General features: G+C 36.0%; 1 long non-coding RNA gene and 1 pseudogene across 1 annotated transcript in view; one reads left to right on the top strand and one right to left on the bottom strand.

The window, feature by feature from the left end:
* LOC138170186 (uncharacterized) overlaps positions 1 to 25295 on the bottom strand; it is a 39019-nt gene that overhangs the window by 8040 nt on the left and 5684 nt on the right. Inside the window, exons 2-4 of the long non-coding RNA XR_011170558.1 lie at positions 16253 to 16380; positions 5988 to 6113; positions 3192 to 3349 (exon numbers count right to left, since the gene is read on the bottom strand). This is a non-coding gene — a long non-coding RNA (uncharacterized lncRNA). The remainder of the gene's footprint in view (positions 1 to 3191; positions 3350 to 5987; positions 6114 to 16252; positions 16381 to 25295) is intronic.
* On the top strand, positions 14209 to 14797 carry LOC138169890 (large ribosomal subunit protein eL13 pseudogene; annotated as a pseudogene).

Below are 25295 nucleotides of genomic sequence, written 5' to 3'. Positions count from 1 at the left end.
AACATCAGATTTTTTATAATTTTAAATAAAAAATATTTTAAATGGTTGAACACTATTACCCTGTAATAGATATAATAACAACAAATACAAAGAAGATTTAGTGGAAAAATCTAATGACTTAATAATGCCTATTTTATGAATTTTCTTTTTTTAAGTTAAATCAACTTGTACAAAACATTTTTTCCATCACCTAGGGTCCCTCTCTCTATATTGTTCTCTCCCTCTCCTAGAGAGCTATCCCTTAATTATTTAAGATACAAAAAGGAAGAGAGAAAAATCAATATCAATACACTGAAAAAAATCTGACATAATTATAGCAATATTCTACCTGAGGATACTCCTGACCTCTATTTCTGACAAGGAATAGGAGTATGTGTCTTCTCATATATCTCTGGAACCAATCTTATTCTTCTTGATTTCACAGCATTTATTTTTTTATTTTTTCATTGTTCTTGCTATTTACATTGAAGTAGTCATTGTTCATATTGTTTTCCTGACTCTGTTTTCTTTACTTTATATGTAAAACCATGCTGTTCTGCATCCATCATGTTTGTTATTTTTTACAACACAATAATCTGCTGTTATATTCATGTACCATTATTTGTTTATCCATTTCCATTAATGGACATTTACTTTGATTCCAGTTATTTTATTATCACAAATAAATTTTTGCTAGAAATGTTTTGATCTATATAGATCCTTTATTTTTGTCAATGATGTCTTAGGGATATATCCTTAGCAGTTGAGTATCTAGGTCAAAGGGCATGGACATTTTAGCTGCTATATTTGCATAATCCCAAATTGCTTTTCAGAATGTTTTGAAAATTCATAGCTCCACTAACAATACATTATTGTGCCCATCTGTCCCCATTCCCTCAAATACTGAGCATTTTTGTCTTTTGTCATCGTTTCCAATTTTCTCACCATGGGGTAAAACCTCACTTTTTTTTAATTTGAAGTTTCCCATTAATGATTGGGAGCATTCTTTCACAAGACTATTAATAATTTGAGATTCTTCGAGGACCTTCAAATCCTTTGATCTAGAGGGGAATGATTTTCATTGCACAAAATTTTTTTCATTTTTTATATTTCCTGAATAGCAAGCCTTTATCTGAGATACTTGATATGAAGATTCCTCCCCTCCCCCAGTACTACTTCCCTTTTTATCATAGATGTGTTCATTTTATTTGTGAAGAATTTTTTCAATTTCATGCAGTTATCTATTTTATCCTTTTTAAATGCCTCTATCTATTGTTTCATTAAAAATTCATTTCACACCCCCACCATAATCATTACCAATTATTTCTCTTTAATGCACTCATCATATTCTCATCATGTTATAACCAGAGAGGTGATGGGCATAAATTTAATCCTGATAAAAATGGGCTGGAGGAACTGGGGACATTTATTCTGAAGACAAGAAGACTTAGGAATGTCAGAATAGTTGTCTCATAAATTTTGAAAACTGTTCCTTGGAAGAGGGATTAGGTGTGGGGTTTTTTTGGCACCTGAGTGGAAGTTACAAAATGGCAAATTTATATTTGATGTTAAGGGAAATTTCTTGACAAGTAAATAGAAAGGGTTACCTTTAAAAGTATGAGATTTCTTTCACTGCAATTATTCAAATAAAGGCTGAAGAACCCTTGTTGGCAATATTGTAGGGGGTATTTGTGTTCAGATATGAGTGTAACAATGGTCACTTAGGTCCCTTCCAACTTTGCAGCTCTCTGAGTCTATTTTGTAATACATACATATATATGTGTGTATATATATATGTGTGTGTGTGTGTGTGTGTGTGTGTGTGTGTATAGATTTCTTATCTATCTTCTTTACTAGATTTGAAACTCCATGATTCTAGGGATCATGTCTTATTGAGTTTTGTATCTTTTTAGTGCTCTAGCTCAAAAATTTGAATCCAGGGGTTCTTTAATCCAGGAGATTGTATATTTGATGGCATACACACAGGTAGGTATATGTTAATGAACAAATTTGGAATTGTCCTACAGGCATCTATTTTTCACATATATCCAGGATATATAATTTTATCATATATGATACTACTCTAGTGCTCATGGCATTTTAAAAAATTTTTGAAAGATTTTTTTTAGCTGCTATGACTATGTGGTGCCATGAATAGTCTTAGAGCTGGAGTCAAGAAGAAATGACCTTAAATCTAGCCTCAGACACTCACTAGCTAGGCAAACCTCATAAATACTATCTGCCTCAACTTTTACATCTGTATAATGAGAATAATAATATCATTTACCTCCTCATTTTGTGAGTATAAAATGAGACAATATTAATGAAGTCCTTTGCAAACTTTAAAACACCATATAAATGCTAGTAATTGTTGTTGTCATTCTGCTACACGATTCCCAATAGGGCTACGGTGACAGTGCTAAAGAATCTATTTTGATATTTATGATAAATCCAGGCTCATGGTTCGGGTGGTATTCACAGCTAGACAATCCTTTCTGGCGCCAACCTAAACTCATACTCCCACTGTCAACCTCTTGAAGGATATGCTGAACTTCCTGATTTGCTTTACTATTTCTTAGTAAATTAATGGAAATTTTCTATTTAAGTAACAGGATTCAGGGACAAATTTTAGCTCTTTGGTCCAAATGAAGCACAGAATTCGTATGTAAGATTTTCTGGGACAAATTAACCAATAAGTTTAATTCCTTTCAGATTTATTATGAGCTTATAGTAATGCACCAACTTTCCAAGTGATTTCTGGATGGCTAAATTGCATCTGGTTTATTTTGTGGTATAAGTCAAGAGCACAGTCATTTGCATCCAGAAATTCTCTGATTCAAGACTTTGGAAGTTGCTTGCTACTTGAAAAACTGAAAAGTTGAAATAGTTTACCAGATATAGAAAGCTTTTCTGACATCAGCTGAAAAGATACCTTTTTACATCCACAAATATTTTTATATATTATATTATGAATCATTATGAAACTATAATAGTGGAAATAAAGCCTAATCAAAAGTAAACTAAATTAAATAGTAGGTGCTGATTGAATGACACAGTGATGAACCCTGGGTGGGGGAAGGGGAGTGTTGTATATAGAACAATATGGAGAGGTCTTTGTCCTCAAAGAGTTGGCAACCTACTTTGGGAGAAAAAGAGACTGACAGAAATGAAACAAAACAAGTGATACAAGAAGTAAGTCAATAAATGCTAACCCAAATGGCTTTAATCCCATATACTGCAGAAACTAAGAAGGTTCTTGAGAGCAATGAGCATAGGAACCAAAAGTCCCTTTGTACTTTCCTCTGATCAGACCACATTTGGAGTACTGTATTAGGTATGGGTGTTGTGTTTGAAGCAGGATAGTGGCAACCTGGAAAATGGAAATAAAAAAGCAATCAGTACCATTGATACAATTTAAAAGAGTGGTTGGTTGAACATTAGTGATATAAAGTCTGGAAAGGCAGACATTTCATGGGAGAGATCATGATAGCTGTCTCTGAAATGTACAAAGAGCCATCATGAAGATATAAGAGAAAAAAGAACTAAGAGCAAGGGGTGACAGTTAAAGAAAACCAAATCTAGGCTAGTTAGGGGTGCAAATCCTCTTCAACTAAAGTTCTATTCTGATATGTTACTGTGGTGTGGATACAACCACAGGATCTTTAAAGCTATGCCAGTTGAGCATAAGCCCTAACTGGGAGGTTCTTTTGTTATTGTTGTTGAGTGATTTCAGTCATGTTGACTCTTTGTGATGCCATTTGAGGTTTTCTTGGCAAAGATACTAGAGTGGTTTGCTATTTCCTTCTCCAGCTCATTTTACAGATGAGGAACTGAGGCAAACAGGGTTAAGTGACTTGCCCAGGACCACACCACTAATAAGTGTCTGAGACCAGATTTGAACTCATGAAGATGAGTCTTCCTGATTGTAGACCTGGCACTCTAACCACTGCACCACCTAGCTGCTTGGAAGGTTCCATCAAGGTTCCATCCTTGGGAAGCCTTTGGGTACAGGTTCAGTAATAAGTTTTGCCTATTGTTCAATGACTAATTTTGCTTATTTTGGAAGTTCATCTACTTGTTGGTTATTGAGGGAATGGTTGTTATTATTATTTGGCACAGTGATTCTTAAACATCGTATGCTAAAAGTCTGTATCAATGGATAATACCCATGATTATTAAATGAAACAGTTTACATATTAAGTAAGAATTTCCTAAGAATTAAGGTCATCTTGAAGTGGATTGAGTTACCTCAGGAAACAGTGGACTCTCCCTCACTGAAGGATATTATCTGGTGGGCAGATGAAGACTTTTTTTTAGGAATTATATCAAAGAAATTCCTGCTTAAATAGAAGATGGATCAAATGGTCCCTAAACTTCTTTTTCACATTGATATTCAGTGGGGAATGGACTAATCAAGGAAGGCTTCATGGAAAAGGTAGACTTTGGAGGATTGATAGGATTTGGATAGGAGGAAGGGAAAAGGAACAATATTCTAGGTAAAGGTAATAATATGACCAATGGCACAGAAGTAATAATCAGCATGGTATGTTTGTGAGATAGTACATAAAGCCAGCCTTATGACAAAGGAGGAGATTTAATAGTAATGAAATTTGAAGATCCTTTTGTATTGCTAAACTAAGAGGTACTTAGCACCTATTTTCAAAGTAAGCCTCTGTTAAAGAAACAGAAAGTATGAACTCCAGTTGCTGATTTAACAGGAAGGGGCTGAAGAGGGAGGAGCAATATTGTATATAAGGAAAAATCTTAGCTTGGGAAGGTCAGAACTTCTTGGGGTGAGGACCTGAAGGCTGGGCTGCTGCTGCTAGACTGGAACTTCCATAGAGAAAGTGATTTTGATTTTGAGAATGGGAGAAAGTGATTTTGATTTTGAAAACAAAGCTGCTGAAGATTTCTGAGGGCCAGCTGGAGCTGCCAAAGACTGAGGAAACATGACTATGGTGCCTATATTTTGTACAAATGTTGTTGTGGCTTTGTTAATGTTTATGAATGTTATTGTGGCCTCATTAAGCCTTGTCTTCCTAAGAACAGAGACTGCGAAGGACTTGAGGTAGACTGGGCACTGTGAGCTTCAATATGGAGCGGGAACTGCACAGACAGCTAGAAAAGGAGCTGGGAGATATCTGCCTTTGAACTCAGGTGGCAGTTGGTTAGATTCAGGCAGGATCTGGGACCATGGAAGGGAAACCATGAAAGCTGAAAGCCTGCCCCTAGTCAAGATGAAAAAAACCCTCCATGGATACTGAGTAGTGAGTAATGACTGATGGAATTGTAATTTATTTGTGATTGTGCTTTGTGATTGAATTAAGGACTCTCTAATTGATTAAATGAATGTACTACCCAAGGTTGTGGTGGAGTACTTTAACTACTGTACTTTGTGTCCCATGATTGAATGATTGAGTTACTAAATGTGACCACTTTGGTGAAAACTCTGTGGCCATTTTATTGATAAGCTGTTTAGTTGTGACATGGGAATGCTGTGCCTTGATTTTCTGTGAATATTTTGCTCTGACTTGTTATTGAATAAGTAGAGTGTTCACTATACTATGAAATCAAAACCTTGAGAGCTGCTCATAGCAAGCTGCTCATGCTTGACTTTACAGAGGTATATTGGGTAATAGTATCAAATAAGAATGTACTGTTAGAATGGGACTAAATTTTAGAATGATATGAATTCCAGGAAAGTGTATTTAGACATGATAACAGTCTTAGAAAGATTCTGAGAAGTAAAATTGAATGCTTAAAATAATCCAAAGGACCAATGATTTCATTGATGTGGATATCTCCTTCAAAAATATCAAAGACACATTCCTGTCAGCCCATCACCCATTCTGTGTGATACTTTGTCATGTCCTCCCACAAGTCCAGTCCTTAGGGTAAGGGAAGAAGGTTTCAATGTGTTCTCATATCTTAAGGCTGCTAATGGAGTTTGCAGTCTTATATTGGTTACCCCCTTTTTAAACATGACCAGCCCAGATTATTGACCGTACATTTTATACCATCTTTTTCTGGTTCTTCTTTGTGCATTATTGTTTGTTTTATGCTGTAGTCAGCTCACATCTGCCATTCACTTCTCCATTGCCCTTGGAGCAATATTCAGTTTTAAGTCACTGCAGCTGTATGAGATACAGTCATATATCAATAATAAACCAACAAATAAAAATAAAAATATAGACATTTTGTATTAGAGAAAAAGTTGGGGTTTTTAAAGTCATCAAAAAGAAAAAACCTAGTTCTCTGGTTACTAAAATCCAGGAACGTATAAAACAGTATGGGAGAATACATAGTAAGCTGGCTTTGAAGGCAGGAAAACATAGATATATATTCTTCAATGTAGTAGGCAGCTAGGTAGTACAGTAGATAGAGTACCAGGCCTAGAGTCAATAAGACCAGAGTTTAAATCTGGCCTCAGTTACTTAATAACTTTGTGGTTATGGACAAGTTGCTAAACCTCTGTTTGCCTGTTTCCTCATCTTTAAAATGGGAATAAAGATAATGTTTACCTCTATAGGTTGTTGTGAGGATCAAATTACATAATAATTATAAAGCACTTAGCACATTTTCTGGCACATAAAACACATTGATGTTATTATTATTATTCAAAGACAGTTTTCATCATTGTGGAGCAGATACAGCAGAGTCCAAGTTAAAGAAAGGCTTTCTACAGATGATGATATACTCTGAATGCTCCTGTTCATAAATTACACTATAATTGTTTCATTGAGTCCCAGAATTATGTAGTGTCTCCTAGACAAATTCTATAGACACTCAAAAGAATTCAGTCTAACCATTCATACAGGAAAAAATAGATGATAAATATCATCTATTTAGATTACGGCGTGAAGCTAGATAGACAACATATAGAATTTATTCTTTGGTATGTGAAAATAACCAAGAGCTAAATTAGGAGAAAGAAGTACATTATCTTTGGGAAATTGCACATTGTATTTAAGGGAAATGATGGAATTATAAAAAGAATCACAAAATCTTAAAACCAGAGAAAAAGGGACTTATAAAAATGATCAACTCTCTCATTATCTAATATAAAGTTCTCAGACTCAACTATTATCCACATAGTAAAATTGTTCTGTCACTTAGTCTCAATTTTCCTGTAATTATAGGCAGGAGTATAGAGTGCCTTCTGCTAATTGGTTTGACCCATTGAAATGGCCCCTATTTTTTCAAACACAAGCCCATTTGGTGAAGGGAATTGTTTTTGAAAAATCACAGTTGATGTTGTATATCATACTGCAGGCTGTGTCACAAGGGGCAGGCTGCAGGGTCTTGGGAGCATGTCTATATTATAGCAATGGCTGTTCCTTGAGTAAGATGTTGACAAGTAGGCAACATGAAGTGCCAGAAAGCAGTCCAAAGGACATCAAAGCAATTGGGATTTTAAAATCCTATTTAATCAGGACTATAAAGGGACAATTCTTTTTAAATTACTGGCCCTCAAGGAAACCTCCAATGCATATATGAATCTGATGGTGCAGCTAGGAATAAACAATTGGTTTTACTTAGAGAAGGCAGTGATTAATTGCTTTTCTGATTTATAAAAATAAGAAAGTCTTCTTTTCCATTTCAAGTACTTGCTAATCACAAAAAAACAAGTGAATTAGAAGCATACAAGGTAGCATATAGTGTTTGAGACTATAGAGATAATTCTCTTTATTTTTACATATAAGGATGCTGAAAATCATAGAGGTTAAGTGACCTGTCCAATGTTACATATATATTAAGTGATATAACTTAGGCCAAAACATAGGACTCCTCACACCCAGTCAGGAGTACTCAGAAATAAAGTAATAGGCTAGAGAGTTGCTAACTGCTGTGACTTATCTAATATCATTTTATCCAAGAGCAGTCATTCATTTTACTGGAGGCCCCTGTGGGTCTTCAAAGGTACTATGAACTCCCTGGTCATTAGTCAAAGTACAATTGTATGCATGGGAGACTTTATAGCCTGAACTGTCAAAAGATTGTGCTTTGAATGGAAAAAATTAATTGTAATTTGGTTTATCATTAATATGGTCCCATGTGACAAACTCTTCATGGGATACAGTTCCAAAGATTTGCAGGACACATTTTGAAAGATATATCACACTGGACCCATGGAAATTCCTGAGTTAAAATCCGGTACCTTCAACTTACTAGCTATATGACTCTGCTCAAGTCACAACCTCTCTGAATTTGTTTCACAATTCATAAAATTGAAATAATTTTCACAGGGATGTGCAGTTTAAGTAAGAATATACTGCTATACAAAGTGTTCCAAAAGTTCGAGCTACTAAAGCTTAAAACTGCACTAAGACTTTTAGGATACCCTATATAAATGTCACATCACCATCAGTAGCACCATTATTTTAGTTCTTGTTATCATTATTATTTTTATCCTAGCTGTCTAAAGATTGTTAGTTTCAATGGTAGGTAAGTTCTGGACCTTGAATCAGGAAGACTTGAGTTGAAATCTAGCCTGTGTTACTGAGCTGGTCTTTTAATCTCTGCGTGCCTCAGTTTCCTCATCTATAAAGTAGGCACAATAACCTCCCAGGATTGATGTGAGGATAAAATGAGTTAATTTCTATAAAGTGCTTTGCTCACTTTAAAGGCCTGTATAAATGCTCACTATTCTGCCTTTATAGTTGATGGAATTCAGATAGAAATGGTCTGGAGGAAGCCACTATCCTATTATTTTTCATTGTTAAATGTTTGTCAGGACCTTACATAGGTGAATAAAATTGTTTCTGTCTTTGTTTTCAGTTGAATAAAAGTATTGAGAAATAAGCTCATCTTTGGTAAACTCACTAGAAGCATCTGTGGGACAACTCTGGTAGCAAGGTGATTGGCAATTATATATACTTTATCTTCCTTCCATATGGTCTTGATTTCTTCTCCAAAGGCTCCATACTTTTTAGTCTTTTACCATTCTACAGAGATTGGAAGTTATTAATATTTGGAAATTTATTGAAAACATTGTTCTGATTTTTTGGGTCAATGTTATATCTGAAATAATTGTGGACGATCTATGTTGATGCCCTAATTCCTGTATAGTCTTTTTTCAATTATCACATATGTTTTGGGGTTTGTATTTAGAATATGGTAGTTTGGGTCAAGCATAAGTTGGCAAGTCCAGTAATTTCAGGACCAAAGGTTCAAATGCAGTAAGAGGCACTTGTGGATCATAAAATATAATTAAAACGAATTTCACTAATTAAGCATCAAGAGAAAACACTCTTATGTGTTCACTAAGTCAGCAATTCATAAAAGTAACCTGAAGGTAGTTAAAGCTCAGGTATAAATTCTGACACTATTCTCTGACACTTTGCCCCTGACCCCCAAGCCTCAAATTTCAAGCTGAATGGACTAAAACTGGTCTCCAATAAAGAAGCATCATTAACATGAATCCTAACATTTTTACTCTCTCAGTAGCTCCCCATGGTCAGCCTCCTTTTTCCAGTTGTGGCCAAGTTCCATGAAACCCCTGTATACACACACATACACACACACACATTTGTATTCCCTTCAACTATTCTCATACTGAGAAAAGTTTCATCAGTTACAATTATCGATTTTCCATGTAGGGATGTAAATAGTTCAACTTTGATAAGTTCCTTTTGATTTCTTTTCCCTGTTTACCTTCTCATGCTTCTCTTTTTTCTTGTATCTGAATGTCAAAATTTCTATTCAACTCTGGTTTTTTCATCAAGAATGATTGAAAGTCCTCTATACCACTGAATGACCATATTTTCCCCTAAATCATATACTCAGTTTTGCTGGGTAGGTGATTCTTGGTTTTAATCCTAGCTCCTTTGAACTCTGGAATATCATACTCCAAGCCCTTAGATCCCTCAGTGTAGAAGCTTCCAGTTCCTGGGTTATCCTGATTGTGTTTCCATAATATTCAAATTGTTTCTTCCTGACTGCTTGTAATAGTTTCTCCTTGATCTGGGAATTCCAGAACCTGGCTATAATATTCCTAGGAGTTTTCTTTTTGGGATCTTTTTCAGGAGATGATTGTGGATTCTTTCAACCTTATTTTGCCCTTTGGTTCCAAAATATCAGGGCAATTTTCCTTGACAATTTCTTGAAGGATTATTTCTAAGTTCTTTTTTTGATCACGGCTTTCAGGTAGTCCAATAATTTTTAAATTGTCTCTCCTGGATCTATTTTCTAGGCCAGTGGTTTTCCCAATGAGATAATTCACATTCCCTTCTATTTTTTAATTTGTTTGGATCTGTTTAATAGTATCTTGATTTCTCATAAAGTCACTAGCTTCCATTTGCTCCAATCTAATTCTGAAGGAATGATTCTCTTCAGTGAGCTTTTGAGATTCTTTTTTCCATCTGGAAAATTTGGTTTTTTAAGGCATTCTTCTCCTCATTGCTTTTTTGAGGCTCTTTTGCCATTTGAGTTAGTCTATTTTTAAGGTATTATTTTCTTCATTCAGGTTGCTGACTCTCATTGCATAATTTTCTTGCATCATTCTCATTTCTCTTCCCAATTTTTCCTCCACTTCTCTTATTTGGTTTTCAAAGTCTTTCTTAAGGTCCTCTATGGCCTGTAACCAGCTTATATTTTTTCTTGGAATCTTTTGGTGCAGGAGTTCTGACTTCACTTTCTTCCTGTTCCATGCTTTGATCCTTTTCATCCCCAAAATAGGAGTCTAATGTTGGATTGCTGTGTTTGCTTTGCTTCCCTCATTTGCTTATGTTGCCACTCAATTACTTGACTTTTGGGCTTTTTGCCAAAGTAGGACTCTGCTACAAGACAGGGGAGCTTTGTCACAATTGCTGGGGTTTTCTCAGCTGCCATGGAATTAGTTGGTGACCTCTCTGAAGCCTCCACATGCTCTGGCAAGCTAGTCACACACCCCAGGACCTCCACCCTAGACTGCAATCCAGATTGAAGCAGGTTAAAACAAGAGTGATTACCCTTCAGACTGGTTGCTTGGTCCCCCTACAGTCTGCAGGCCAGAAGCTGAAGCTGCCATGTGGGTACAGCTGCACAGCCACTGTGCCTGAGCTGCTGTTCACACCAGGGACAAAGGCTGACCACACTTCCAAACGCCTGGGTCCCAAAGTCCCCACTCCACTGACTTCTCACTTTGTCATCAGCATCTATGTGTTGATAACTCTGGAAACTGCCGCAGCTGCTGGTGATCTGAAGTCCCTTCAGCCCGTGGCTGGTCAGGCCCACCCTGAAGCTAAAACCTCTGCCTCAAGGGGGCTGGGGTCGGCTGACAGAATGCTTCACTGGCTGCTTCCTGCTGGCCTGCCAGGCTTTCCTCAGTGGGAGTTAGCTTCTCTATGTCATTTTGTGGGTTCTGTAGCTCCAAAGTTTCTTCAGAAACACCTTTTACATGAGTTGGAGGAGGTGGAAGCTGGAGCCGCTTGGAAGTCCTGTTTCTACTCTGCCATCTTGACTCCGCCCCCCCCCCAATACCTTTTACCTAACACTTTCACATAATATTTTTTTCTGCCTATCACTCATATTTTTGTCATGCTGTACCAGAGATATCTGGGTTAGTCTATCTGCTCTGTCAGGGCAGGGAACCAAGCAGGTTCCAAACTGTGGATCTCCCCTGTTATGCTTAATAACCATCCTCAATCCTTTCCCTTCCCCAATCCAATGTTGTAACAGATATTTTTTTTTCCCCTCTAGAGATCCGTTCTTGCCTGGGATCATCTTTCTTTGCTTTGGGAAGGCACTTAAGGAACAAGGAGTAGATGGGAAAATTGTTTGAGCTGAAATTATATTCCTCCTGCTCTCTTTCTCAAATGACATTATCTTGAGGAGTATCATGATTTCCTTATTTTAAAACCTTTGTTTTGATGTAGAGGGCAGAACACAAAAAGAAAAAAATCCTCCACCTCCCAAACTCCAGGTATCTTTTGAGATTCTTTTCCACAAAATGTCAGTCTTAATAACAGCACCCCCAGGAATTATTTTAGCTTTTATAAATTCCACAATAGTGGAAGTCACTTGCCTGAAATATCAGCTGGAAAAAACAAATGAGGTTCTATTTTAAGAGTATTTACACTGAACAGACTTCGGTAATCAGTTCATTTTGAAAGGATGAGTGTTATCTCCCTTTCATCATTCATTATTTCTCCACACTTTTGAAATCCAAATAGCCAAGTTTTTGCTTATTGAATAAATTTTAACTTGTCTTCTTATTGAATTAAGATAGATAATTCTGCTGGTTGACTTTCATTTTTTTCTAAAAAATTAGTTAGATCTGGGTAAAACTTACACATTTTCCCAAAAGTAGCTACAAATTTCTAATTTGGAATAATTCATTTTCTAATTTTGAATCAAGATTTCTAATTGAGAATATAGTTATAAATTTTAAAATGTATTATCAGATAAATGTTAGTTATTATAGAACTTTTTCTTAATTTAATCGAATCCAATAAGCATTGGTTAAACATTTATTAAACACTAGAAATTGACAATACAAATTTAAAATAAATAAAAATAACTTGTGCCCTCAAGGAACTTAAATTCAACTGAAATATCATTAATGAATTGTAAAGTAACTATTGTACCTTGGATTCATATAGCACTTCTTTCTAAAGAATTCAGATTATTCTCATGCATATTATATTTTCTCTGAAAATATTTCTAGAAAAAATTTAAAAATATTTCTAGAACATGGAAAAATATATATTATTCGAATGCTTGCATTTTATGTAGAAGGTGAGGAGAAAGTGTGATTTGTCACTTGCTCAAGATCTTGACTGTGCTGTTCACTAGTTGTGTAACCTTGAGTAAGCTACTAAGTCTCAATTTCCTTATCTGTTAAATAGGTGGGAGGAGATTGGAACAGATGGTCTTTACAATGCTTTCCAGCTCTAAACCTATGACTCAGTGATTCTATAATCTTACAGCATAAGTCAGTACTAGGGCTACTCATGTGCAAACTTGTAAACTCTCTATCAGAGTATACTTTCAGATCCATCTGAATTGAAAGACAAAATCACTGGTCTTCACCATCTCCCACCACCATACTCCACCTCATCTCCATCTAATTGTTTCCCATTTTGGAAAGAAAATCACCAGCTTCCATCATATGACCTCTCATTTTCACTATTGTTGTAGACATGGGTTAAGCCTCTTCTAAGATGAGTGTGTCAGAATTAAATAAAATCAAGACCTTTATCTCCTATCAAGGCATGTATATTCCACTTCTCTTCCCAACTGTACTACTGAAATTTCCAGACTTCACCATTATGCCTCAACTACATTCTCATTCTAGGACCTTCCTCAGAGACTGGGGCCTCTTCACCCTGGAACAGCCTTCCATCATTCTTGGCCTCTTCTGTCCTTAGTGAGTTCCTCCAGCTCCATTTTAGAGAGGGTCTGTCATTACCTTCCAGCTGTGTTTCTAACTTTCTGGACTTGAACACCATGCCTCTTTATAGATACCTTCATTCACCCTATCCTTTTGCTCTCTACCCCTACTTTTCAGCTCCCTTTTGTTCACTGTCTTCATAAGAATTTAAGTTTCTTGAAAGCAGAGACTGACTTTTTTGCAAGTAGTTTGATCCTCAGAACTTAGAACAGTGACTGGTACACAGTAGGTACTTAATAAGTATTTGTTGCCCGCCTGACTACAATAGCAGACCAAATTATCCATTGTAGACTCAGGTTGTATTCATATATTGTTAGGTTGAACGATGAACTCTGACAAGTGAGAAATTGATGACTTGATGTTAAAAGTCACTTTGCTCTTATATTGCCTCAAATCTTGTCATTTGCTTCATCTGAGGAACACAACTTCCTTCAACATATCAAGTATGACATGTGGGGTGAGACAAGATGGCAAAACCACAGAAGTATGGTAAGCTTTCTCCCCTCCCCCACAAAACTCTCTTATTATCTATACCTAGACTAATATGTATCTTTATATGTATTTGGCATGATCAATGAAGAAATTTTTTTTGTTTATAAAAGGGGTTTTGCTTCTCTTTCATTCTCAATTGAATGTAATTAGGAGAGAAAGGACATATTTGCTAATTGAAAAAAATTAATTTACAAAAGCAGATACTTTACAAAAGTAGATACATTAGTAAGTACTTAATAAATACCTATTGATGGACTTAATCAATGGATCTGTGATGTCAGCAATATTAGGATTCTCCAGATGAGAAGGGCTACACTGAAGAATATGTATCATACTTTTGGGTTTTGGCCATTCCTTCTCCCAGGATGACTATATGTGGAAAAGACTTTGTCCCCCACTCCAACCACAGCAACTGGAAGATCAGAAGGCAAAAGACTCATCAAGCAAAAGCCTGCGGAATTGCTTCTCACCCTGCATCTGGTCCTATCCAGCCCATCGTGAGGTGCTTTACCATCCAATATCAGACCAAAGTCCGTGCTGGCAGAGGATTCAGTTTGGAAGAGGTTCAGGTGGCTGATATCCATAAAAAAGTGGCACAGATCATTGGTATCTCTGTGGACCCTCATCACCGAAATAAGTGTACAGAGTCTCTCCAGGCAAACGTGCAACGACTGAAATAATATTGTTCCAAACTGATCCTCTTCCCAAGGAAGCCATCTGCACCCAAGAAGGGAGGTAGCTCTGCTGAAGAACTCAAGTTTGCAACCCAACTTACAGGACCAGTTGTGCCCATCATAAATGTCTACAAGAAAGAGAAAGCTCACGTCATTACTGAAGATGAGAAGAATTTCATTTGCTAGTCTTGGAATGGCCTAGGCCAATTCCCATATCTTTGGAAACCAGATGAAATGAGGCAAGGAAGCTGTAGAGCAAGATGTGGAGAAGAAAAAATAAACAGCCTCTGAGAACCTTGAATAAAATAATACAAAATTTAAAAAACTGGACTCTTCCTAGGCATAAGAATTTTTCATTATTGCTCTAAAAAAGGGCCTTATCACTTGTAGTTTGGGCCACCAGATCATTATTTCATCATGTCACCCAATGAGACTCCTAACTACTGAATATTAAGTTATCAATTGTCACCCAATACTTTCATGATGTGTTTAACTTCAGGAGAATTCTGGTTAAATTAACCTCAACAAACATTGAAGTTTAATTGGATACTTATAATAATGTCTCATAAAACTCATAGTAACTGGACAATTAATTGACAGTATCTATAGGGAATATTGCATTAAAAAATCTAGAAAATGTAGAAGCAATACAAAGTCAGTACTTTATGCCACTACCATTAAACAAACTAATACACATACACACACACATACATAACAAATACTCTAAATCACTCAATCTTTGCACTTTCAGGGTAGTAAGAAAAATGTAGCCAAAACTCTATTTGTGAAATTTCTTATATAAGAAAGAAAGAAAAATTCTTTAAAGTTCCAAAAATAGTTTACTAACAATAGAAACAGGACATTTCCACACATTTCTAAGGAGACTAACAAAATTCTTTTGTCCAAGGAATGATAAATCCAAAAATTATTTTTAAACTCACCTAATTAAAAAGCACTTTACTTAAATAATTAGTTCCTCCAATAAAATTCTGCTCTGGTGCACCAGTGATATCTAAGTGACCCTATCATCACAGTATAAGCAACAGTAGGTCAAATTAAGCTAGAAGGGGTTTAACTATGGGCTCAGTGAAGGACTTAACCAATCCTTTGAGGATTAGCTTTACTTAATTTAGAACTCCTTACCAGATGGCTGACTCCTTATAAGGCACCCAAAATTTTTTCTTGTACAACTACTCACAAAACCTATATACTAAAGTTTACTGTCTACATCAGTAGCAGGAATGCCCAGAGTGGGAAAATAATGACTCCATAAAATATTAATGTAGTATTAGCTCTGTCAAATTATTAGACATTGTTCTTCATTATCATAATCTATCATGCCATTGTTTTCCAACATAATTAAAAATACTTTGTTTAATATGCTTCTGATTTCAAAAGCAGTCAGTTTCAATGGGTTCTGAACACTTCAAAGCACTGGTAACATTTTCTCCAAGTTCCTCAACTATGAGGTTGTTAAATAGAAAAGGACCTGTCCTTACATCCAAATATAATACTCTTGGTAGGCTTTAGTTACCAAGAGATTTTTTTATGCATCTCAATATTAAAACAATAAACAAAACAGAAACTCACACAAACAAATAAAAAAGCAGACAAAAATCCTGCAATAAACAAACAGAACTACAAAAATTAAACTAATAAATAAAAGCTGAAGCTAAGGGAGTTATTTAAGTATGCAAAAGCAATAAGTCATTTCCACTAACACAAGTGTACTTACCCAGTAAGGAGTTAGGTTGTTGTCCTTCTGTTTCAAAAGCAGTAAAATTTTATTCAGTCTATTCATCTAATAAGAATATCACTTGTATTTCGGTAATAATATCCTCTGCATGAGTTCCTTATCAGTAGCTGTTTTCATTAAGATAAATTAGAAATAGTTACAAGAGAAGAAAAGGGTAAACTAGTTAAAATACTGGTTTATAAATGAATTGGGCATTCATTCAATCATTTTCAAACAATATTTTTAAATACTTTTATGATTTAAAAATACATTTCAAAGAAATCTTATAATATCTCTCCTTCTTCCACATTTTCCCCAAACCTACATTCATGATTGCCTCTGCCAGATAAGTCCAAAGCTTCCAACTGTAATTAAGTAATATTAAAATCCTAACAGTAATTTTCTATGAAAGTCTTCACTCAATACATCAGAAATCACTATTTGTTTGTTTGTTTTTTGAAGTGAATCTTTTTTTTGGGGTCTTTATTAATTTGTTTGTTTACTTTTAGTTGACAAGATTCAGTTCCACAATTCCTTGAGTTTCAAATTTTCTCCCCCTTACTGCCCTCCCCCTGCCTCATGGTGGAAACAATCAAGTATAGATTCTACAAATACTTTCACACTAGACATTTGTCAGGTTATAAAGAAGAGTTGCATTGGATGGAATGAACAATGTGAAAGAGGAAACAAAACCAAACAAGAAAAAGAAAGAGAGAAGGTAGTTTGCTTCAATCTGCATTCACACTCTGTTCTTTCTAGTTCTGTTTTTAAATGTAGATATCTCTCTCCATTATGAGTCTTTTGGAGTTGACTTATAACCCTGCATTGCTGAGAAGAGTCCAGTCTATCAAAGTTGGTCATCACACATACGTTGTGTCTGTAATTGTGTACAAATTTCTCCTGGTTCTGCTCTTCTCACTCAGCATCAGTTTGTATAAGCCTCTTTTAATGAAACATTTGTCTGGAAAGAAACCAGTTACAACATTAAGAAATCTTAAGAAACTGATGACCAAGTCCCAAAACATTTGTTTATCGTCTTATGAACAGAAAGTCACTATTACATGGTTTATTACTTTCTAATAAAGAATAATCTTACGTTGCCACAAAGTAAAAAAAAATTGCAGAACATGTTTGTACAACATAGAAAAAATGCATGTTGGATTGTAAATAACATGATTCATGTAAAGTCAACTGTTTGTATCAGTTGCCTCAATGCAGCTTGGTCAGATTAATGACTCAGAACACATTTCAAAAGTGTTTGAACATTTTTTTATTAACATTATATAACATTAACAATTTCCCCATTGTTTAGGCAAAACCATCATTGTGATAAGAGGCAGTATGGTATAGTGGATAGAAATCTGGCACTGGAGTGAAGAACACCTGGATTCAAGTCATTTGGGCACCTACTAGTGTGTCACTGTAGACAATTTAATATCTCTGTGACCCAGGCAACTTTCATAAGACTAGGATACAGACAAGTTACCTCTTTGCAAAGGTACTGGGAGTTTCCTCACTAGGAATTCCTATATCAGTGATCTTCAAAGTGGAATGCATATGCCTGAGGGTACAGGCAAGACAATTCTGGCACAGAAACCAGAGGACTGAGTTTTGAATCCACTTAAACTCAATTACTAAATAATTCCATGACTTTGGAAAACTCACATAACCTCTCTGGACCTCTACTTCCTCATCTGTGGAATGAGGGTCTTGAACTACATGACATTCAAAGATCTCCCCTAATTCTAATATTAATGTTAATTATCAATGCTATTATTATATTGATATTATTATATATTGTAGAATTGTATTAATGTTATTGATTACATTGTTATATATTATAGTCTCAATTATTAATTATTGATGTACTATTAATTAATGTTAATTGTAATCTTAATTATTTCTTCTTTCTTTTTTTAATTTATTTTTTAAAGCAGTTGGGGTTAAGTAACTTGCTCAAGGTTACACGGACAGTTATTTCTGGGTGTGGTGCTAAGTATCTGAACCCGGATTCAATCCCAGGTTATCCCGACTCTGGGGCCGGTGCTCTTACTCACTGCACTACCTGGCTGCCCCAATTATTTCTTCTTTCAATATAAGAAAAAACAATGTAGTTAACCATTATTTGGGAGTTTTTGTTCATACCACTAAATTGTTCTTTATGCTAATTTTAATATGATCTCAACAATAATAATACATTAAATTAGCACTTTTTATATTTTTAAAGCTTTTTACATACATTATCTCATTTGATTTCATGAGTGATAAAAAAGGAAAGATCATTGAATTTGAAGTCAAAGGACCTGTGTTCAACTCCTGGCTCTGAACCTTACTGCCTAATTGACCTTGGGAAATTCATTCACTCCTTGGGCCTCATTTTCCTTATTTGTAACATGAGAGGGTTTGACTTGCTAACTTGATGTCCCTTTCAGTTCTAAATTTATGATTCTGTTATACTATGCATGTGTATCTATTTAAAGGTGAATGTTTTTCCTACTCATATTATATGTAGGTGTATATGGCTAAGAACTGCAGAAAAGAAAAGAGCCGATATTCACTTACTCTAATATCTCAATCACCACACTTCTATACCAAAAAAACAAACAAACTGGAATAGGTCAAGGGAGAGAAGAAAAAGCAGGGAAAATATATGTTTAATGACATGTTTCTATTTTCAGACTTTATTAATACTAGAAAAAGAAGAGACAAATCCTGCTCTGCCCCCCAATCATTGGATTAGTGGGGGGATTAATATATTTTTAAATTTCATAATACCAAATTCTCTATTGGACCATGTTTTTTATCATGCCATGAGAGAGAACTTTCACATACCTCTCCAAAATGAACTATTTACTATTTTATTAGTGGCAGGATCCAGATCCTTGATTTAATCAATTGCTAATATTCAAAAGGTTAAAGGTATAGTATTTTGACTGTCAACTAAGTGGCACAGTAGAAAGACTACTGAACATGGGGGGAAGAAAGACAAGTTTAAAGCCTGATTCAGGCATTTAGCTCTGGGGTCCTGGCCTAGTTTCTCAAACACTTTGTCTGCTTCAATTTCCTCGTCTGAAAAATGAGGTTGATAAGAAGACCTAACTCCCAAAGTTGTTGTAAGGATCTTCTCTAATAATATTTATAAAGCATGTTGCAAATTTTAAAGTGCTATGTAAAGGCTAGCTTTATTATTAGCAACACTATAATTGTCTATTATCACAATCATTGTTGTTATTGTTACTATTATTACCACATTGACTAGTGGTGAAAGAAAAAATAACAACTGTGTACAACCTCAGGTAAATTATTTAGCCCTTCTGATCTTCTTTTAAAGCCTTTCTTTTAAAATGAAAGGATTTGACCTTAGAATGATGGTATTTGAGACAGAAAATTCCATCAAGATCATTCAGTCCAACTCCATTCCCTCATGGATAAGACAAAGGTCACCCAGTGTGACCAGGTCGCTCAGCTAGGTAGTTCCAGCATGAGGACAAGAATGCAGGTCTGTGAGTTCTGAGTCCACATTTTTTTTTCTATTTTGGAAGCTTCCTTCAAGTTCAAAAAAGTCTGTATCCTCTTTCCAGTGATGTTTAATCATACTAACGTCTAAGTTATATAAGTCCTTTACTGGAAATGTTTCAATCCTACTGACTGGAAATCCCTGGCACTTTTAGATATACCCTGCCCCCATGATAGGAAAGTAGCCAACCAGTAAACACTATGTACAGGAACCTACTGTTTATCAGCAGAGTAAAGACAGCAGCAAAAAGGGTTGTACTGATAAGAGCTCCTTACCTCAACTAGCCTTACCTAAGCTTGAAAAGTAAGCTTGAGGGTAAACAACCTGGTTCAATTTTTCTGTAGTTTTGATTATTGATTTAAGATAAATCCACAAAAAATCAGGGTTGATTAGAGTGAAGCTTTAATTCCTACAAACTGGCTGATTACCACAAACACACTTCACATTCTGAACTAAATGCCTCTAAGACATTGATTGGGAAGAAGGAGACCTAATCTAATTTTAATATGAGAGAGTAAAGGCAAAGAGTGTTGGAAGAGCTATCAAAAATTATTCGAAGAGAGGGAAATCAGAAATGGGCAAAGGATAATAATAGTGCTAAATCAACTGCAGACTGAGGACAGTGAGGATGAGGGTAGGATTAGGATGGCCTTAGGATAATATTGAGGAGTAATGAGTTTGGTTTTAAAATAGTCAAGATATCAAAGAGTAAGAAAAGGTGAAGAAATCAATCAGTCTCACCTTTGAAAATGTACACCACTCCAGTATGAAATATCACTGAATTTGTAGTCAGAGGACCAGGGTTCAAATGGTAACTTATTCAGTCATATTTTGACCTTGGAAATCAATCATTTAACAAGCAAGGAAGGAAGGGAAAGAGAAAGAGGGGAAGGGAAGGGAATTAAAGGGGAAAGAAGGGAAGAGGATGAGAACTAGTCCATGCTTTAAAGAAGCTTACATTACCATTTCCAGACCTGGAAATGGCAAATGAGTTATCAACCAAGGTACCAAGATGTGAGGCAACCATGTATAATGCATGAGGGTAGAGAAGAGTTATAGCCATGGAAGGAAGTGACAGAGATCTCAAAGGGAAGTGCTAGTCAGCAGAACACAAACTTCAAAAGGTCAGGCTTGGTCAACACAGAAGAAAAGGATCCTAGAAGAGAAGTCAAATTGAAGCATTCCCAGAACAAGTTAAGTAGCCAAAAAAAAAAACCCAAAGATAATCCTAATTTACAGGTAACAACAGAAAACTGAATCACATTTGATACACTCAATCATACACTATAGGATAACATCCTTTAATGTAGATTTGAGAACATTATTTCTCACTTCTGCTCTTTGTGGGAGCACTGAACGTATGGTTTCACATGGAATTTCTGATGAGATCCCCCCTACCAATTAATCAATATTCATTGACTGACCTGCTGTGCAACTAAAAGATTTAGAAATTGCCTAGGACAGCAAAGGTAAGTGGTCACATAGTCAGTATATATGTCAAGGATGGGACTTGAACCTTGATCCTCCTGATTTTGAGGCTAGTTCTATACTATACCACATTTCCTTTATTTTTGGTGGGGGGAAAGACTAATAAACATTAGGCTCAGAATTATATCTGTTTTCATCTCCTGCTCCTAGTCAATAACAAGAAAAATCATTCATACTTTAAAGATGGAAGAGAATCTATTTTTTTATGTAGCAAAAATGTTTGACTATATGGAACTTTACAGATTTCTTGAACTATTGCCTCCTAAATCTTTTGTGTCACAAGTGCATATTTAAAGGAATAACCCCACATCTTATTCTTACTACTTAACTGATGTTAGGCAAGTCACTAGGCCCTTCCTGGCCTAGGTTTCCCCATGGAGGGGGAAGTGGAGGTGACCGCTGAGGTTCCTGCTATCTCCAGATCTATTATTCTGTGTTATGATTCTAGAATGAATCACTTTTTTAGCCATAGCCTTTCTCATTGAGCTATTGCTTTGAAATTTGCCCATTTGGTGCTAATCAAAATCCCTGATATCCACTTCAGTAGCTTTTCCTCTCAGAACTGCTTAAGATCTTGATGAAATGATAACCTATATTTCTCTTTTTACATGCTTTGAAGATCACAGACATAACTATCTTTTTTTGACTTAGGAAAACCCACAAGAGGACTTTGGTGATCAGGAATACATTGGTACAAAGAATGTCTTTGAATAAAAGTCCAATATTTCACAAGGGTCTTAGAATCACAGAATATTTTAGTTATGCATAACTTTAGGAACCATCTAGTTCAAACTTCTAATTTTATAGATGAGGAAATAGAGGCCTAAAAAGGAAATAACTTCACCAATGTCACACAACTAGCCAGTGGCAAAATATGGAGCAGAAGGTGGGTCTCCTGAGTCACAAAATCAGAGACTCTGGAAATTGAAAGGGTTCTAATCAGTGATCAAGTTCAACCAATACCCTGAAGGGATTGCCACTGCTCCACATGCAGCAAGTGGCCATCCCACCCCTCCTGTGAGACTTCTGAGGTTTTAAACTCACTCCCTGTGCTCCCCACTCATTACATGCTCAACCCATCCCACTTTTGCACAGTTCTAATTGCTAAAAGTTTTTCCTGACATCAAACCTAAACTTGTTTTTTCACAAAACTGCAACTTGTTTTTCCTGGTTCTTCCTCTGGGGCCAAACATAACAAGTCTAATCACTCTTCTATACTTTATTGTTTAGTCACTTTTCAGTTATGTCTGACTCTTTGTGACCTTTTGGAGGGTTTTCTTGGCAGAGATACTGGAGTGGTTTGCCATTCCTTTTTTCAGCTCATTTTACAGATGAGGAACCCAAAACCAACAGGGCTAAGTGACTTGCCCAGGGTCACACAGATGGTGTCTGAGGTTGGATTTAGAACTTAGGTCTTCCCAATTCCAGGCCTAGTTCTCTATCCACTGTGCCACTTAGCTGCCTCCTCTTTTACAATCCTTCAAATATGTGAAGGCAGCAACCACACCCCCTCAGTATTCTGTATTCAGGCTAAACTTCCTCACTTCCTTCAACTAATCTTCCTGTGACATGGGTTCAAGACCTTTTATCATTTTGCTTCATTTCTGGACATTTTCTAGCTTATCAATGTCTTTCTTCAATTGTGGTTTTTAGAACTGAACATAATATTGCAGACCTGGGCAGGGCAGAACACAGAAGAACCCCTCCTTATTTCTGTAAGCTATACCTTTGTCCCTGCATATCAAGAGTGTGTAGTAATATTCCAGGGCTCTGCCCTAGCCTATCTTCTCTTCTGTGCATTGTCTTTCTAGTTGATCTCATTAGCTTCTGTGGCCTAATTATAATTCTGTGCAGATGACTCCCATATCTACATATCTAGGACTAAACTATTTCCTGAAATCCATTCCTGCATCACCAGCTGTCTGCTGTACATCTCTATATGGATGTCCCAAAAGTATTTCAAATGGAACAGCTCCATAATGAAATTATCTCTACCTTTCCCCCAATTCATCTCTCTGTCTAATTTTCCTTTTTCTGTTTATGTAACCAACATTGTTTAACTTCAGAATCATTCTTTGCCTTTCCATTTCCTTAACTGTCCCACATATCTAATTAGTTACTAAGTCTTATAGAATCTTCTGCCATAATAAATATCATATATTCCCTGGCTTCTCCCCTCACCACCATAGGTTACCACTCTAGTCAAGATCTTCATTACCTTTCACCTTGACTAATTAAATAACTTTCAAATTGACATCCCTGACTCTAGTCTCTCTCTTCTCCAACTTATCTTCTACACAACTACAAAAATAATTTTCCTAACATACAAGTCTGCTCATGTTATTCCTTTGCTTAAGGAGTTTCAATAGCAACCTGCCACCTTTAGGGCAAAACAGGAATTCCTGTTTCACATATGTAGCTTCTATCAGGGGTGGCCAGGTGGTTCAGTGAGTAAGAGCACTGGCCCCAGAGTCAGGATAACCTGGGATCGAATCAGGGCTCAGATACTTAGCACCACACCCAGAAATAACTGGCTGTATAACCTTGAGCAAGTTACTTAACCCCAATTGCTTAAAAAAATAAAATAATGTAGCTTCTATGAAACCATAGTCTGGTTTCACATTATTTCACCTCACACTCATTATGTTCTAACTATATTGGCATACATGCTTTTTCCTTAAACATACCCATCTCCTATTCTCGTCTTTCCATTCTTTCCCCCTCTCCATGCCTTTGCATAAGCTATCCCCCCATCTTTATAATTCACAACCACATCATCTTAGAATCTTGGAAAACCCAGTTTTATTTAAGATTCAGTCCAAGTGCTACCTACTTACAAAAGGCTTTTACTTATTCCCTGCCCACCACCATCTCTGAGCTGAAATTTCTTTGTATTTGCTTTGTACACATGTTCTTTTAACTTTTCTGTGTAACAGAGCTGGGGTGGCCTATGTGGAGAAGCAGAGGAAGGGACATCTTTGAAGCATGTGCAGATATGGTCATTTCTTGATGCATATGCAAATTTCTCTGCTTTTAATCCAACCATGTGGAAGCTTTGGTGAGCTACAATTGTTCAGAGATCAGCATAGTGAAACGACAAAAGTCTTCCAATTGATTAAGGAGCTGGAAGGGCTTATCATTCAGGAGTTTCTGAGAGTGAATGTAAAAAATGCAATCTGATCTTGTTGTTCTTGGCAATTTTTTTAGTAGAGTGAACTGTTTTGAGTTTCTGGATGAAGGAAAAATAGTTGTCATAGCTTCCTCCTGTTCACCAAATGCACATGAGCACATGGTTTCACTACTTAATTTTTTTTTCCTTTCTCATTTTAGGTGAACTAACAATCCAAAATGGTCTTTCTGTCTGTTTGTAGAGACCTCATGAACATTTCTGAGGTATATGACATCAGTAATAGAGAAGTCACTCCCCTGTTTTGTTGGACTGACTCCTCTTCAGAGGTCATGGTACCTATGATGAAGAGGTGACTGAGACAGGGTTTATCAATCTGCTGCTGGACCAAGCAAGCTGCTTCTCATTTAGACTACTCCTCTGCTGTTAGTGACTACTATTTGGGTGGCCATTGCTACTAGCTCGGGTGGATTCTACTACCAATTCCAATTGTTGATGGGATATATGGATCTTTGGAACTGTCCAGGGTACTGGGGCACTTACTTATCACAATACTCACTTGGCTTAACAAAAATTTCCACAGGGTTGAATTGGAAATAGGTTGAGAATATCTACATGTGTTTCAAGGACTGAAACTAGGCAAAGAATATCTGTGGGCACTTAAAAGACTTACACTTCTCAATAGACTATACCAATTCTACTATATTTGTATAATGTTGTTCTCTCTCCTTCCAGTTGAATGTAAACTCCATATAATATAAATATAAATAAATATAAATCCACATAATATAATTTCAATATGATCCATATACAAAATCCAAGTAATTGTTCAATTTGGTGAAAAAGAGGAAGGAGGAGGAGGAGGAAGAAGAAGAAGAAGAAGAAGAAGAAGAAGAAGAAGAAGAAGAAGA

The sequence above is a fragment of the Petaurus breviceps genome, unplaced genomic scaffold (genome assembly GCF_028583685.1).
Source record: "Petaurus breviceps papuanus isolate PSGF00001 unplaced genomic scaffold, PetGlider_PUasm1.0 38, whole genome shotgun sequence".
Lineage (NCBI taxonomy): Eukaryota > Metazoa > Chordata > Mammalia > Diprotodontia > Petauridae > Petaurus > Petaurus breviceps.
Note: the sequence above shows the minus strand (reverse complement) of the source record. Positions and strands in the feature narration are given on the sequence as shown.